Genomic DNA, 18,422 nt, shown 5'->3' on the forward strand with positions numbered 1-18,422 from the left:
CAGTGAGGCTGAACTTTGAGAATGAAAAAAATGTTGCTAACGTTTAATGCTGTCAATGTGCTGGAGATTGTGCTAAATCTATTTCTTTTACTCCTCTCTCCAAACAATGAGGTAGGTGCAGTTCTCTCCCATTTTACAGATGAGGAAATTAAAAAGATTTTACAAGGCTGCTTCAGGCCGGCAGCTATTCTGTGTGGCGGGTTAGAATGCAAAAGCACATCAGATTAATTTTAGGGGCAAGTTTTTAAGCTGTACTGCTTCTCGTGAATTCATCAATTCAGCATTCATTGAGTCCTTCCTCTCCTACGTACTTATTGTACTAGGAATACAGAGATTTAAAAATGCGATGTTTACTCTTAAGGAACTAATAGCCTTAGTAAAATAAAGTTCTAATACAGTGTGATAAGAAACTAGCCAGTAACCATAGCAAATGGTCACTTAACCCAGTTTTGGGTGTGTGTATCTGTTAGGGCAAAGGCTTTTCAGAATACGGATTGGTCTAAGTAAATCTTGAAGTTTGTGTTGGAAGCAGCCTGCCAAAGGAGAAAAGTGTTCTTGGCAGAAAAAGTACGTTCACGAGTAAAGCAGTGAGACAAGTTAGGGAACTGCTGGGAGTAATAAAGTGCGACAGAAAGCGGTGAGAATGACAGGTGATGAGGCTACAGAGACTGGTCTTATTTGCAGGATTTTATGTGAGTTAAAACGTTACATTTACCTTTAGGAAAGGCCACATTGGGGACTGCATTGAAGAAGATTAAGCACATGGGAAAATAGACCTGAGTTTGAATTTTCACTACAATTCCAGCTGCTTGACTTAGGCAAGTCACTTAACCTCTCAGAGCTTCTTTCTGTTCCCCCATCTGTTGAAAATGAGGACCATAATTTCTGCTTGGCATTGTTGCGATGAGAATTGAAAAATATAAAGTGATTAAGTGCTTAGTGCAATGCTGGTTACATAACCCCTCAACAAATGGTAGATGCAGTTTTCATTGAGGCCAAAGACACGGAGACCAACTAGAAGACTGTTTTCCCGATGAGAAATGCTACAATTGGGAATAGGCAGCCTATTTGGAAAAAATAAGAGAAGGTAAATTTTCCATAACTTGGTTACTGAATGGTGGAGGATGGAGGAATCAAGGATCATATCTTGGCCTCTGGCTTCACTTGATATTATATTAGCCATCATTAGGTTTAAAACTTAATTTTTCTAAATGACTTCATATACATTTATGTCTATTCATTTGTATGCAACTCAATGTGATTGTACATTTACATGCAGGTTTTCACTCTTAGAACTACGTAGGTAGATCAGGTGTATTCCTTATGGTTGGATTTAGGGGCCTGGGTCTACAGTATTTGGGGAAAAATAGTAAGTCTTACAAGGCACTTTGGGATAATGGATGAGGCTTCCATGGGTGAAGGTGATTGGTCTGGGGTCTGCTGTGTGACTGGTCCATTGTTTGAATGCACAGGTGTGACCCTTGATGGCATAGATTGCAGAGAGCAGAAAGCTCTCTTTGGTCTCTGGTTCGGGGCTAGGTGTAGTTAGTTTTAAAATCTAGTTCTGTGAAACTGTTTTGAGGTTTGAATTAAAATATGAGGGAACACAGAAACTTCCTCAGAGAGTGATCTACTTAATATATTGTTCATGTGGAACTCAGGTCTTCCTTTTAAGGAAGGCAAGCGATGGAGCGAGGAGGAGCCGGCATGTATATGATAAAGCGTGGATGGGGCTGTATGTCAGTTGTTTTGAAATTGTTTGGTGATGTGTATTCTTTGTGTAACTCCTCTTTCATTACCTTGGATGATGTCATTGGTCGTGATTCTTTTATCTCATGGCTGGTTATTGTCATGGAATTGGAAGAGTGACTTCTTGAAACTCCTTGTTTTCATTCCTCTTAACACTATAGTCACACGTATGTTAATTTACTCAACATTTATAGAGTAGTTGCTTTATGACAAGTATTGTTCTATTGGGGGCAAAGATGTGAATAATAGACCTTGACCTCAAAGAGTTCAGAATCTAGCAAGGGAGATAGACATTCTGGTACAGTCTGAGTCAAGCCACTGTAGTTATAGGTACAGGTGCAGCACAAAGGAAAGAAAGTGAAATATTTTGTCTAAGGAGTCAGGGTAAGCTTTCTGGAGACAATTTTAAAATATGGGTGATAGTGTGGCAGGTTGATTGGTTGGTGAGGCAAAGGAAAAAAATAGCATATGGCAAAGCAAGGGGGCATGAAAGCACATATTGTATTTAGGTAACTAAGCAGTTCAGCTTAGGTGGAGGTGGGAGTGAAGTGAAAAGAGGAGGGCCCTTGCAAGTCATGGAGGCCTCTGACCTGTAGATCATCATTCATTCATTCACTTATTCATTCACTCATTTATGCATGCATGTTTGAGTGCTTACTATGCAACATGTAACTGTGAACAAAATTTGGCTTTATGGACTTATATTCTAGTTGGAGTGGAGATAGTGACCAGACAATTTATATAGTACCATGTCAGATAATGTTAAATGTAATGAGGAGAAATGAAGTAGTGAAAGGGAGTACGTGATGGAGAGCCCTTGAAAGAATTGACCTGGAAGGGAACACAATCAGATGGGTTTGGGTTTGAGAGAAATCACTCCAGCTGAGTGTTAAGAATTGATTGGAGAAGGATGAAGATGACCTAGGGAGAACAGTTAGGGTAGGCCATTGTAGCAGAATGAGTGAGAAATAATGAAGGATTAAACCAAGATGGTGGCAATGAGAATAGAGAGGAAAGGATGGATTTGGGTTTGGAAGTTAGTGTGTTAAGTGATACTTAAAATTATGTGATTGAATGCCGAGGGGGGTTGGGAGGTGGAGGTGGTGAAACAGAAAAGGGATTAGAGTCCTGAAGAATGTGGACACTGAGGGCTGACTGGCTAGAACCTGTTGCACTTGTATTATGGTTTCCTATGAGTTGATTCTAATTATTTCTATCCAGGAACACATATTCTTAGTATTAGAAGTAGCTGAGGAGAGTTTTGAGGGTGATGGTTTATTTTTGGACTGTCTTTTTCCTTAAGTGCATATTACTCCATAAACAGTTCCTTTTTGATCTTGCTTCAGAATGCAGTTTTAGATTCTTAAAAAGTCATAGGAAATGTCAGTTAAGCATGTGACATTTTTATGCCTTCATTTTGGATTTTGTTAGTTGTTTAAAAAGCTATTGTAATGTTACAAAAAAAGAGAAAAAAATATCTGTTGACATCCACTGAATTTGTAAACACAGTGACCATCTCTGCAGTGTTCAAATGTTATTTCTGAACTTACAGGATTTCAGCTTAAAATCATGTCTCAAGTTGTTACCCAGTTACACATTTTAAATTTGTTACAAGTCAGTCATTCTTACAGACCAGATTCTCTTAAATTTTGTAAGTATATAAAAGATCAATTTTTATTTAGCTTTTTAAAACAAAAATTAACATCTGGCTTTGATTCTTTTAAGTATTTTTATATTTCATTCTGAATCTTTCTGTGGTTGAAATACGCTTACTCATTAAAGAAGGCTGGTACCATTATAAGAAACTGTGCCTACTTTTGGCAAGACAGGTTTGCCTCTTGGGTGAGATTTGGATCTCTAGGTATTATCTTGTCACTCACTAAGAAAACTTTTGTATTGCATGTCATATTTGGCCTTGCCAGCATATCAGAGGTTTCGGCCATAATGATGACCAAATTCTTGCCGGCAACTTCGGTGGGACTCTCCAAATTCTAGTTATAGTTGCCATGTTGGGACTTTATACCCCAGGTGGGGAATGTTCATACATCCCAGGCCCTTGGAAACAAGTAATAGGAATTGTTTAAGTTGTTATATTCAGTTTGCAACTCCCACTCCGACTGATAATGTGGTTGGCTTTGCTTTTCTTGTAAAGATGTTTAAGCTTTACAGGAGTCCAGTGTCAGGGATATTAAAATGACACCCACTTGAATTCTATTCTGCTGTCAACTCAAATTTTATAAATTAGAGGTGTCCACTAGAATTTTCTGTGGTGATGGAAGTGGTCTGTAATCTGCGCTGTCCACTATGGTAGCCACTAAACACGTGTGGCCGTTAAGCACTTGAAATATGACTAGTGTGACAGAGGAGCTAAATTTTAAATTTTTAAAATTTTAATTAATTAAAATTTAAATATGCATATGTGACTAGTGATTCCATGTTGGACAGCACAGCTGTAGATTTAAACCTAACTCATAATCTGTCCTTTTTTTGTTCCCAAATGAAGTTACTTTTCTAGATTTCTTACTTCTCTTAGTATTAGTACTACTGTGGTCACATCCTTCAACCCTTACTTCTGAACTTTTCATTCCTTTCTGTGAATATTAAACTGCCTTTTGAATTATTCAAATGAAGAATTTTTAGTCACCCTGCTGCTTATGTTTATCTTATCTGGTCTCAACCCCCACTTTACAAATCAGTAACTGAGATATATAGACACTTCCCAGAAAATATTCTCTATCTAGTGAGTGGTAGAGTTTGATTTGAGTCCAGATCTTTTATTTCAAGTTAGAGCTTTTTCCTTGATATTGTACTGATATCACCAAGTCCTATTCATTTTTTCTTTGTAATCTTTCTCATATCCATTTTGTGCATTCAACAAAAATTTATCAATTACTTGTGTTTTAGGTGTTTGGGTTACATCAGTGAACAAAATCAGCAAAGATCTCTGTGCTCATGGAGGTTACATGCTTAGGGGTGAAATAATTAACCAAACATAATTGATGTGGACTCCGGCCAGCAGTATCCATGGTGTTGTGGATGCAATGAACAAATTCACACAGACTGCAGAAGTCCGGTGGAGAAAAGGGACAGCATGGCCACCGTCTGAGTGAGAGAGCACCCCAATCCTTGCCTGGACAGGCTTTTATTGCTTTCTGGGAGCATTATGTCAAGGAAGGTTCTCATTCATTATGCTCAGGCAGTAAGGATCAAACAATAGATAACATACAAAGAACTATGAGGGCTTCTTCTGAGTCAGGGTCAGTTAGCCAAAGGGCTATAAAACTTTGGGAAACAAACTCATTTCATGCTTGGACCCTTATCAGAAAATTGAGGACATTCTTAGCAAAGCAGGTTTCACAGGATTTTATGCATTCTTTTCTTAGGCCTGATCACCTTGGGAACAGCTTGTTCCTGCCCAGGGCTGCACCACCCTCCTGCATTGTTTCAGGCTTAAGTCAGGCAGGGGAAGTAAGGCAGCCAAGAGATTAGGAGACTTCTTGCAGACAGAATGAGGACTCAGGCTATGTCAAAGCCGAGTGGTAAGGGTCCATCACCCCCTTTTTCTATAGCCCCCCAAGTCCTTCCCTGAGAGCCCCTTCACTACTGTGCCTGTCTTAGGTCATCCCTCCCTTGAGAAATCTTACCCATCATTGGCTAACCAGTCATCCACCTGGGGCCAAGCAGGGTGAAGTAAAAGGGGGCATAGGCGGCGCCTCTGCCAGGAAGATGAGCTTTGTCTCCTTAGTGGCTTATGGTCCCAAGGTCTCTTTACTCAGCCTTAGCCATGGGAGGTTACAGCTTCTGAAACCAGGCAGGGTGGTTCCCAACACATAATAAATATTTAAATTATTTAAGTTTTGAAAAAAGAAAAAGTGGAGCAGGGTAAGGAGGATGGGTTCACATTTCAAGTAGAAACTCAATGGACAACACTGAGCAGATATTTCAAGGAGATGAGAAAATTTAGTTACGGGGGGATATCTAGTTGAATGAGTGGTCTGGGCAGAGGAATAATGTGTGCAAATAACCTAAGGGGTAGGCACCCATGTGACTTACTAGGAGAATAACAAAGAGACTAATGTAGCTGGAGTCAGTTCTTAATACCCCATCCCCAAACACTGTTTAAAATCTCAAACCTTAAACCCCTTAAACCTCAGCTTCTAATTTACCTGTCTCTTCTGTGTTAGGCATGGTCTCTTACTCAAGCCACATTTTCTAGCCCTCACACTGGAATAGCTATTCTCTGGAAGAGCTTTGCTTGTTTGCCACCAGGCTTCAGAGTCTATTGTTTTGGGGATTTTTTCTTTTTTTTTTGGAAAATTGTGGGGGAGGCATTTGGTTATTGTCTGTTACCTCTGCCCCATGGTTTCTTGTATTATGAATATTAACTCTAAAATCATATTGTTAAGTATTGTGCCATGTCATATCTACTAGGCCTGGAGCCTTCAATTCATTTACACCAGCTAGATGCTGTCTTGCCATCGCTTCACCTGTTTGAAACTTCATCCACCCAAGTTTTTGACAACATATTCAGAGTTATGTATGTGCTAAGCATTAGAGAGGATTAGCACATTAATTTTTGCCTTCTGCAACTTACAGGTCTACCACAGAAGACTGATGTGTCTTCTATTACGGCACGGTGCTAGGTGCTATAACAGAGGTATGGTGACTGGCACAGCAATGGAAGGACAACTTGATTTATAAAAAACGTAGATTCCCAGGGTTGGGAGAGTACCGTTCTATGTCAAGATGTTATGCAAAAATTCTTAAGTCTGAGGGTAGAAACATTTGGATGAAAGTAGAATCAGAAGAATTAGGGTAGGAGAATATGGACAATACAATAAAGTATAAAATTGGTATGGCAGTTGGCTATAGTAATGATGGGAGCCTTCAGTATCTGGATAGCTTTTAGAAGTCTTTCTCTGATAGCAGCAGAATATCTGGCAGTTATTTTACAATTAAAACAATGGAGGGATAAGTAATTTATTATGAAGTGTGATACATTTTTGTTGCAGAAAAAAATGATAAAATGAAGGCAAATATCCAAGCTAATTAAGAGCCACTCTAGCATCTTGGCATTTTTCAGATATGATGTGTGTGTATAAAGTCATGCTGTAATGATGTCTTTAAACCATTTTCCACTCGCTATCTTGTGGGTAACTTACCATGTCAAGAAATCCTAACATGTTACCATCTTCAGTGACTAAACAAGTATTGTATTATATGTAGGTACTATAAATTTAATGAGGATTATATTATATTTTCTTCCAATATTCTATTATAAAGATTATGATAAGCTTTTTATAATTCAGTCCTTAAAAATTTGCTTAGGAAACATTTTAGAAAAGAGTTTTAATGAGTCAGAGAGCATTGTAATACATCCTTCATTTATCTCAGTGGACACAGGTAGAAATAAAGGACAACTGCTTCTTTGGACTTAATTCTGACCAAGAATAAAGAATTGGAAATGATTGGAATCTTAGGGAAAAGATTGCCATAGTATTTGAGCAGATTCATATCTTATAATTTAAGAAAGCAGATTTCTAGAAATTCGCATAGAAGGAAATTAGATTCTTTGGCCTGAGTTGGTAAGAGAAAACCAAACATGACCACAGAGAGTCTAGGAAACAGTCTTTAATCCTGCCTGGGCTTTTGAGGTGATGAGGAGGAGAGCTGAGGCAACTGGTTTAGAAGTTCCAGTTTAAACCACTTACTGTTATCAGTACATAATGCACTCCACATTTATTTTGATGGCTCATACTTCCTGTTTTGGCAAATCCCTCTATATGAGGTGCACTTTAAGGATAATAGTGTCAGCAGTTTTCTTTTCCCCTAACATACTATTTTGAAAAAAATTTAAGCATATTGCACAGTTGAATATTATAATAAACACATATATACCAAACACCTCAATTCTCCCATTAACATTTTATTATGCTTGCTTATCAAGTATTTATCCATTAATCTGACCTCTTCTCTATCCAATAAAAGTCCCATCTCATTTAAAAAAATTTATTCATTTATGTAACTTTTGATTATAGAGGGAGAGTAAGTGGTGGGGAGAGAAACATTGATCTGCTGTTCCACCCATCCATGCATTCATTGGCTGCCCTGACCCCAAACATGCGCCCGGGCTAGGCATCAAAACTGCAACCTTGGCATATCTGACGATGTTCCATCCAACGGAGCTACATGGCCAGGGCTAGTCCATCTCATTTTTGATGAATTTTAAAGAAAATCAGTAGCTTCATTTTTGAAGTAAAATCTCCTATATTAGCTTTCACCACTTTGGGGGGAATTTTTAAATTAATCTCTAACTCTTCAATCTTCATTTTCACATTTTTAATTATTGGACATTTCTATCTGAATGTCTTTGTGTTTTCACAAAGTGGTAATCTCTTTTTGAAATAAAATTTAAAAGTCTATATTTTTGAAGTAAAAGATTCTACTTTTGTTCTTATATGTTGAGCTTGATTTCCAAATAGTATTTTGTCTGCTTTGACTTCACAAACTATTTGTACCTTCACAACACAACTATGAGACTACTAGTCTGATTTTGGTTTTATTTCCTAGTTCTTACCTGCTATCTGCCATTATTTTCAGAAAGTACATTCTAGTTTGCTGTGCTTGCCTTCAGATTTAATATGATTGACAACCATTTTAAAAAACTTGTTTTTTAGTATGTGTATTAATTAGAACTCTTGGTTACAAATATTAATTAATTTGAACCAAGTTAAAGCAGAAAAGAAGAATTTAATATAAGTGTACAGGGGCACCAAAGAACATAAGGGCAGGAGTGGAGCTTGGCCTCCAGATGGAGTTAGAACTAAGAGCCAGATAGCTGTTAGGGTTCTTGCTAGCATCACTTCTTGCTAGTATCTGCTATGTGTTTCCTTGAGCAGACCCACCTTTTCTAATCTTCTGTCCAAATGGTCACATATAGCCACCCCTCTTCCACCAGGAAATTCAGCTAGTAGCAGAGAATTATTGAACCCCCTTGTTCCCGATAGCTGGGTCACAAGTCTACATTGCTCTAATCAGCTGTTGCCTGGAAAGAAGTGGTGGTGGTCTTAGTATAAAAATTGTCCAGGCAGCTAAATGAGCTGAACTAACTCTGGGTATCATTCATTGAAAGATGTCACAGCCAGATCACCTGTTCATCTTTTTTGATAATTCCCCTTCCAGAATCTTGCTCTATAGATTATCCTATTTATTTTCCTATTGAGTCATCAATCTTTTTTCTTTATTGACATTTCCTGCTCCTTAAAAGCATGTACATTTAAGTTTTTTTAAAATTTAATCTTCATTCTATTTTTTTCCATTACCATTTAGTCCCTTTATACACCTTCCCCCCACCCAATCACCACACTGTTGTCCATGTCCATGAGTCCTTTTGTCTTTTTGCTCAACCTCTCTACCTCCTACATTCCCCTCCCCCCACAGCTGTCATCCTGCTCTCCATCTATGAGTCTGTCCCCATTTTCCTTGTTAGTTCAGTTCATTAGATTCTACATATGAGTGAAATCATGTGGTATTTGTCTTTCTTTGATTGGCTTATTTCACTTAGCATAATGTTCTCCAGGTCCATCCATACTGTCACAAAGGATAAAATTTTCTTCTTTTTTTATGGCGGAGTACTTATTCCATTGTGTAAATGTCCCACAGTTGTTTTATCCACTCATCTAGTGATGGACACTTGGGCTGTTTCCATATCTTGGATGCTGTAAATAATGCTGCAAAGAACAAGTGGGCTTATGTTCTTTCAGTTAGCAATAATTGCACCTCGGGTAAACCTCATTGGCTATGATACTGCCACTGCGTAAAGCTTGTTCTTTCAAATTAGTGTTTTGCATTCCTTTGGATATATTCCCAGAAGTGGGATCTCTGGATCAAAAGGCAGATCCATTTTTAATTTTTCGAGGTATCTCCATACTGCTTTCCACAGTGGCTTCACTAGACTGCATTGCCATCAATGGTGCAGAATGGTTCCCCTTTCTCCACATCCTTGCCAGCATTTGTTTGTTTACTTATTGATGATGGCCATTCTGACATGCATGAGATGGTATCTCATTGTGGTTTTAATTTGCACTTCTCTGATGATTAGTGATGTTGAGCATCTTTTCCTATGTCTGTTGGTCATCTGTATGTCCTTTTTGGGGAAGTGTCTATTCAGGTCCTTTGCCCATTTTTCAATTGGGTTTTTTATTTTTTTGGTGTTGAGTATTGTAAGTTCTTTATAAATTTTGGGTATCAACCCCTTATCAGATATATCAGCGAATGTGTTCCCCATTCAGTGGGTTGTCTTTTTATTTTGTTGATGGTTTCCTCTGCTGTGCAAAAACTTTTTAGTTTGATGTAGTTCTATTTGTGTATTTTTTCTTTTGTTTCTCCTGCATGGGGAGATATATCTGATTAAAAATTGTAATGAGCATTGTCCGAGATTTTGCTGCCTATGTTTTCCCCTACAGTTTTTATGGTTTTGGTTCTAACATTTAAGTCTTTGGTCTATTTTGAATTTATTCTTGTGTGTGGTGTAAGAAGGTGGTCTAGTTTCATTTTTCTGCATATATCTGTCCAATTTTCCCAACACCATTTATTGAATAAACTATCTTTAGCCCATTGTATGTGCTTGCTTACTCTGTTGCATATTAATTGACTGTAAAGGTGTGAGTTTATTTCTGGGCTCTCTATTCTGGTCCATTGATCTATGTGTTTTTATGCCAGTACCATGCTGTTTTCATTACTATTGCCTCATAGTGTAGTTGGATGTTAGGCAGCATGATTCCTCCAACTTTGTTCTTCTTTCTCAGGATTGCTGTTGCTGTGTGGGGCCTTTTGTGGTCCCATATAAATTTTTAAAATATTTGTTCTATTCCTATGAAATACATCATTGGAATCTTGACAGGAATTGCATTGAATCTATAGATTGCTTTGAGTACTATGGACATTTTAATGCTGTTAATTCTTCCTATCCATGAATATGGTATGTGCTTCCACTTATTTGTGTCTTCTATTTGTTTGTTCAGTGTCTTATAATTTTCCAAGTACACGTCTTTTACATCTTTGGTTAGGTTTATTCCTAAGTGTTTTATTTTTTTTTGTAGCAATTGTGAATGATAATGTTTTCTTAATTTCCCTTTCTGTTAGTTAATTATTGGCATATAAAATGCAACTGATTTCTGGATATTAATTTTGTATCCTGCTACTTTGCTGAATTCATTTATCAGTTCTAGTAGTTTCTTGGTGGAATCCTTGGACTTCTATATGTATGGTTTCATGTCATCTGCAAATAAAGACAGTTTTACTTCTTTTCCAATTTGGATGCCTTTTATTTCTTCTTCTTGTCTGATTGCTGTGGCTAGGACTTCCAGTACTATGTTGAATAGGAGAGATAAAAGCAAACATCCCAGTCGTGTTCTCAATCTTAAGGAGAATTCTTATAGTTTTTGCCCACTGAGTATGATGCTGGCAGTGGGTTTGTTATATATGGCCTTTCTTATGTTTAGGTAAGTCCCTTTAATCCCACTTGGCTGAGAGTTTTTATCATAAATGGGTGCCGGATATTATCAAATGCCTTTTTTGCATCTATTGATATGATCATGTGGTTTTTACCTTTCATTTTGCTTTTGTGGTGAGTCACATTTATTGATTTGTGAATGTTGTATCAACCCTGCATTACCAGAAAAAAATCACACTTGATCATGGTGTATGATCTTTTTTGATGCATTGCTGTATTCTGTTTGCTAATATTTCATTGAGGATTTTAGAGTCTGTGTTCATCAGGGATATTGGCCTATAATTTTCTTTCTTTGTAGTGTCTTTATCTGGTTTTGGAATTAGGATAATGCTGTCCTCATAAAATGGGTTTGGGAGCCTTCCCTCCACTTGAATTTTATGAAATAGTTTGAGAAGGAGAGGTTTAGTTCTTCCTAGAATGTTTGGTAAAATTCACCTATGAAGCCATCTGGTCCATTACTTAAGTCAGGGCTTTTTTGTTTGTTGGGAGTTTTTGGCTACTACTTCAATTTTCACCATGTGTAATCTGTCTATTGAGATTCTCTGATTCTTCTTGATTCAGGTTTGGAAGATTGTATATTTCTAGGAATTTAATGATTTTGTCCAGGTTGTCCAGTCTGTTGGCATATAGTTGTTCATAATATTTTCCTACAGTCTTTGTATTTCTTTGGTGTCAGTTATTATTTCTCCTCTTTCATTTCTGATTTTATTTGGGTTCTTTCTCTTTTACTTGATGAGTCTGGTTAAAGGTTTATCAAACTTGTTTATCTTTTCAAAGAGACAGCTCTTAGATTTATTGGTCTTCTGTATTGTTTTTTTAGACTCTTTTGTTTATTTCTGCTTTGTTCATTATTGTTTCCTTCCTTGTACTCACTTTGGGCTTTTTTTCATTGTACTCACTTTGGACTCTTTTGTCGTTCTTTTTCAAGTCCTTTAAGAGTGAAATTAGATTGTTTATTTGAGCTTTTTCTTGTTTTTTTGAGGTAGGAATATAATGCTATGAATTTCCCTCTTAGGATTGCTTTCCCAGTGACCCACAGATTTTGGGTTGTTGTGTCCTCATTTTCATTTGCTTCAAAGTACCTTTTGATTTCTTCCTTGATCTCATAATTGACCCATTCATTGTTTAATAACATGTTAATTAGCTTTCATGTCTTTCTGTATTTTTCAGTTTCTTCCTGTTACTGATTTCTAGTTTCATAGCATTCTGAACAGAGAAGATGCTTGATGTAATTTCAGTCTTCTTAAATTTATTGAGACTTGTTTTGTGTCCTAAGATGGGGTCTATCCTGAAAATATTCCATGTGCACTTGAAAAATATGTATATTCTGCTGCTTTGGGATGAAATGCTCCGAAGATATCAATTAGATCCATTTGATCGGGAGTGTCATTTAAGGCCACTATCTCGTTGTTGATTTTCAGCCTGGAAGAATCTATCCATTGAAGTCAGTGGGGTCTTAAAATCCCTGACTATAACTTTATATCTGTTGAACTCTCCCTTTATGTCCATTTAGGTTTGCTTCACATATTTAGGTGCTCCTATGTTGGGTGCATAAATGTTTACTAGGGTTATATTCTCTAGTTGTATTGTTACCTTTATTATTATGTAGTGTCCTCCTATGTCCCTTACTTTAGCCTTGGTTTTAAAGTGTATTTTGTTGGATTTAAGTATTGCTAAGCCAGATTTTTTTTTCCTTTCCAAAAGCATGAAATGTCTTTTTTCCATCCCTTTACTTTTAGCCTGTGTGTATCTTTCGATCTAAGGTGGGTCTGTTGGGGGCAGCATATATATGGGGCTTGTTTTCTTATCCATTCATCTACCCTATGTCTTTTGATTGGAACATTTAGCCATTTACATTTAAAGTGATTATTGATAGATACTTATTTAGTGTCATTTTATTGTTAGACTGTTTTCCTCTGTTTTGTTTTTTTTTTTTTTTCCCTTTTCTTCTTTGTGTTCTTAGAGAAAGTCCTTTAACATTTGTTGCGGTATTGGTTTGGTGTTAGCAAACTACTTTAGGTTTTTCTTGTCTGGGAAGCTCCTTATTTCTCCTTTGATTTTAAATGACAGTCTTGCTGGGTAAAGTAGTCTTATTTGTAGGTCCTTGCTTTTCATTTCACGCCACTCCCTTCTTGCCTGAAATGTTTCTATGGAGAAATCAGATGACGTTCTAATTGGGGCTCCCTTGTATGTAACTACCTCCTTTGTCTTGCACCTTTAAAAATTCTCTCCTTGTCTTTAAGCCTTGTAGTTTTAATTATGCTGTGTCTTGGTATAGACCTCTTTGGGTCTAACTTGTTTCTCTGAGCTTCATGGCCTTCTGTGTGTTTTTTCTTCACCAGATTAGGGAAGTTTTCTGTCATTTTTTCAAATAGGTTCTCAGTCCCATGCTCTCTCTCTTCTCCTTCTGGTGTTTCCATGAGGATGTTGTTAAGCTTCATGTTGCCCAAAATGTTTCTTAAGCTTTAATTATTTTAAATTCTTTTTTCTTTTTGCTGCTCTGCCTGTTTTTTTTTTTTTTTTTTTTGTTCCTTGCCTTCCAAATCACTGATTCGATCCTCTGCTTCTTCTAACATAGTGTTTATTCCTTCCAGTGAATTACTTATTTCAGATATGGCATTCTTTATTTCTAACTGGCCCTTTTTTATGGTTTCTGTCTTTTTTTTTTTTTTTCATGCTGTTGAGTATCCTTATAATCATTACTCTAAACTCTCTATCTGGTATATTGCTTTCCTGCATTTCATCTAGTTGTTCTTCTGGACAGTTCTCTTCTTTCATTTGGTGTCTTGTTTCTTTGTCTTCCCATTTTGACTGCTTCTTTGTATTTGCCGCCTTAGTTTTTAAACTAATCAGTGATTTAGCCTGGAGCTGTAATCAGCAGCCTGGTTTAAGCTCCACAGGATGAAGCAGAGTAGTTTTTATGGGCAGGGCTATTGCTTCCCATCAGGCGATGCTACTTGGAGAGGAATGATCTGCCTGAGAAAGGTGGCTCCTGCAGTATAGGAAATGACTCAGCACAGGGATCCTGGTGGCTGTTCTTTCAGTTCTCTCCCTGGAGCCACCAACCCCAGATTATCCTCAAGTGTCTCTAGTGCACTCTGCCCTCCCTCTGCTGACACCAGGATAAGTGGCTGCAAATGGAATTTTGTGTATTGGACCTTTCAGAGGCTCTCTGTGAGGAGAGGGGATTACAGGAACTACTATAAAGGACACAAGGACAAAATCAAGGGGGAGGGTTGAGGTGGGGAAGGGAGGTGGGTTTGGCTGGGGTGGGGTTGGAGGGATGGGGAGAAAAGGCATACAACTGTAATTGAATAACATTAAAAAATTTTTTTAAATGTGATTAGAAAAAAAAAAGAGGCTCTCTGTGTCTCCAGCCATCTCTCCCTGGCACACTGAAATCCTGCTGCCTTTCCACAGCTGGATGTTATCTGGATACCTTTTCTGCTCTGGTGCTGTAGGCTGGGGAGCCCAGCTTGGGCTTTAGACCCCACTCTTCTCAGGCAGAACCATCCTGGCTGCTGAAATACCCCTCCGGAACTTCAGCTGCCACCCATGGGAGCCCAGCCAGCTCTCTTGCACCTCTTTTGCAACCCCTACCAGTCTCGTTGTGGTGAAGTAGTTTCTTCAGTCTGTCTGTGGTTATCAGGCTTCTCTCTAGCTAGTGTTCGGTTGGTTATTCAGGATGATTTCTCCAAAATTTAGTTGTAATTCCAGATTGGTCCTGGGAGGAGGTTAGTGTAGCTTCTACTTTTCCTCTGCCATCTTGGATCTCATGTAAGTTTTTGAAATTATTTTCTGTCTATATTAATCACTCTTTGTAATGGCCTTCTTAAAAGCCATTAGTACCCTAATTATACAATTCTTAGTCTTCCTCTTAACCAACTCCCTGTGCCTGGTAGATATTCTTAGCTCTTTCCTTAACTCCCATGCTATTGCACTGTCCTGGTTTTTTTCTGCCCTTTCTACCTTTCTGGTCATGCCATTGCTGACTTTTTTTCCTTCTGCTTCCTAAATTTACAAATCCTTAAGGTTAACCTTCAGTCCTTTCCTTTCTATTTTCTTAATAATCTCATCTCTTTGGACTGTATTAGCTTTTAGCACTATTGGGGGAATTTTTAAGTTAATATTTCTATCTCAACCTCCATTTTCACATTTTTAATTATTGGGCTTTTCTATCTGAATGTCTTGCTGGTTTCTCCAACCTAGCATGCATGTATAAAGCTGTTATTATAGCCTTCAATTTGAGTATCCACTATTTCTCAAACATTTAAGTTATAAAGCCTTGCTGAGTTCCATTTTCTCTACCTTATCCAGTCTGTTGACAAATCAGATAGATTCTCTGTCTGATTCAAAAGTGAAAACACTTTTGTTTTTTCTCACACTAACATCAACCAAGATGAAATTTTAATTCTCCTGTCTATTCTTGTTTCCATCTCTTTATTCTCTCCCCTTCAAATGATTCTTCATTGTATTACCAGACCAATCTTTGTTCAGAGAAAGTGTGAGGACATGCTACCTGCTGATGCCATGCTACATTCTAACATTGCAAAATTGATTAACAGTCCAATAGAGATATGTAGACATGTAGAATATATGATATAGTAAATGCTATAATCAGTGTATACAGAAGGAGCTATTTTTTTTTTTTTTGAGAAAGATAGGAAAGGCTTTATAGGAAAAGTAACTTTTGGACTGGTTCTTGATGGATACATAGGATTTCTCTAGAGAGAAAAGGGCATTTCAGACGGGATATATAGCAAGTGTAAAAATAGGCAGACACAAAAGGGTATAGTGTGTATAAGGAATTGTGATAACTTTTATTTTGGCTGGAAGAATACCTTTAGGGAAGGTAAAAATATAGTTTGGAGCCAGATTGCAAAGGACATTGTATGCTGTGTGAAAGAATTGGGATTTCATCCACATTGGAGGGCAATAAAATTTCAGTGCAGTTACTGTTAGATTTTTACTTCTGGTGGGAGTTTGGAACATGGAAAATACTATTATGATCTTATTGTTTCCTGTTGGTTGCTGAAGTAATAAAGCTCAATACCTTTAATTCAGGCTTTCCACTTTTTTCCATGACTGTCTTGCACATGCTCTCTGCTTTAGCCAATTTGGGCTGTTGACTAGCATGGGACAATCCTTGTGCTTTTCTATTTATGCTTCATTATTGAATTTCTACCATCTTCAAAAACAGTTTGAAGTTTACATGCCACCACAGTGAAGACTTCTGTAAATGCTAGAGAGGACCAATACCTTTTCTGAGGTTTTAGAATACTTTGTACTCCTTTTGGGGCAATCAGTGAGTATATTGAAATCATTGTTTGATAGAGGAGGGAAGACTCCCAAGCTCATTATATGAAGCCAGCATTACCCTAATTCCAAAACTAAATAAAGACACTGTAAAGAAAGAAAATTATAGGCCAAAAGTAGATGCAGAAATTCTACCAAATAGCTAAAAATATTAGCAAATTTGATCAAGAAATACATTAAAAAGATCTTCCACTATGATTAAGTAGGATTTATTCCTGGGATGCAAGGTTGGTACAGTACAATATTTGCAAATCAAACAAAATTAAGGATAAAAACCACACGATCATATCTGTAGATGCAGAAAAAAGCATTTGATAAAGTCCAGTACTCATTTATGATAAAAACCTTCAGCAAAGTGGGAATAGAGGGAACATACTTTAACGTAATAATGGCTGTATATGACAGACCCACAGGTGGCATCATACTCGATGGGCAAAAACTATAAGTGTTCCCCTTAAGATTGGGAATAAGACAGGGATGTCTACTTCACCACTCTTACTCAAGATAGTACTGGAAGTCCTAGCCACAGCAATCAGAGAAGAAGAAGAAATAAAAGGCACCCACATTGGAAAGGAAGAAGTAAAACTGCAATTATTTGCAGATGACATGATACTATATATAGAGAACTAAAGATTCCACCAAACCTCTAACTGATCAACGAATTCAGTAAAGTAGGATACAAAATAAATATCCAGAAATCAGTTGTATTTTTATGTACTAATAATGAGCTATCAGAAAGGTAAACTAAGAAAAAATATGCCATTTACACTTGCATCAAAATACTTGGGAATAAATTTAACTAAAGATATAAAAGGTGTGCACTTGGAAAATTATAAGACACTAAAGAAAGAAACCTAAGAAGATATAAATAAATGGAAACATAAATGGAAACATGTACTGTGCTCATCTATATAAAGAATTAACATCATTAAAATGTCCATACTATTCAAAGCAATCTAAGAATTCAACACAATTTCTATCAAGATACCAGTGGCCTATTTCACAGAACTAGAACAAATACTCCAAAAATTTATGTGGAACCACAAAAGACCCCAAATAGCCACAGCAGTCTTGAGAAGAACAAAGTTGGAGGTATCACATTACCAGGTATCAAACTATACTACAAGGCCATAGTAATCAAAACAGTCTGGTACTGGTATAAATACAGGCACAGATCAGTGGAACAGAATAGACAGCCCCCAAAATAAACCCTTGCTTATATGTGCAATTAATACTGGACAAAGGAGGCAAGACTATGCAGCGGGGTGATGAAAGTCTACGTAATAAACGGTTTGGGAAAATTGAAAAGAAACTAGCCCACTTTCCTACACCATACACAAGAGTAGACTCAGATAAATAAGAGCCTTAAATGTAAGACCTGAAACTATAAAATTCCTGGAAGAAGACATAGCCAGTAAAATCTCTGTTATTCTCTCAGCAATATGTTTTCTGATATATCTCCTTGGGCAAGGAAACAAAAGAAAAAGTAAATGAGTGGGACTAGATGAAACTACAACATTTATTTGCCAGTGATACATCTAATAAGGGATTAATATCCAAAATTTATAAAGAACATGTACAATTTAATACACGCCCCCCCTCAAACAATTCATTTAAAAAATGGGCAGAAGTACCTGAATAGACATGTCTCCAGAGGGACTATCCAGATGGCAGCCAGTAGACATGAAAAGTTGTTTAATGTCATTAACTGTGAGAGAAATGCAAGTTAAAACCACAATGAGATATCATCTCACACCCATCAGAATGACCATCATCAATGAATCAACAAGATACAAGTGTTGGCCAGCATGTGGAGGAAAGGGAACCCTCATGCACTATTGGT

General features: G+C 37.2%; 1 protein-coding gene and 1 pseudogene across 2 annotated transcripts in view; one reads left to right on the forward strand and one right to left on the reverse strand.

Moving 5' to 3' along the window:
* The window catches only part of AGPS (alkylglycerone phosphate synthase), a 142,747-nt gene that overhangs the window by 1,089 nt on the left and 123,236 nt on the right, over positions 1-18,422 (forward strand). The gene's annotated exons all lie outside the window — the stretch shown is intronic.
* On the reverse strand, positions 9,457-9,573 carry LOC112305846 (U4 spliceosomal RNA; annotated as a pseudogene).

The sequence above is a fragment of the Desmodus rotundus genome, chromosome 2 (assembly GCF_022682495.2).
Source record: "Desmodus rotundus isolate HL8 chromosome 2, HLdesRot8A.1, whole genome shotgun sequence".
In the NCBI taxonomy this organism is placed as follows: Eukaryota; Metazoa; Chordata; class Mammalia; order Chiroptera; family Phyllostomidae; genus Desmodus; species Desmodus rotundus.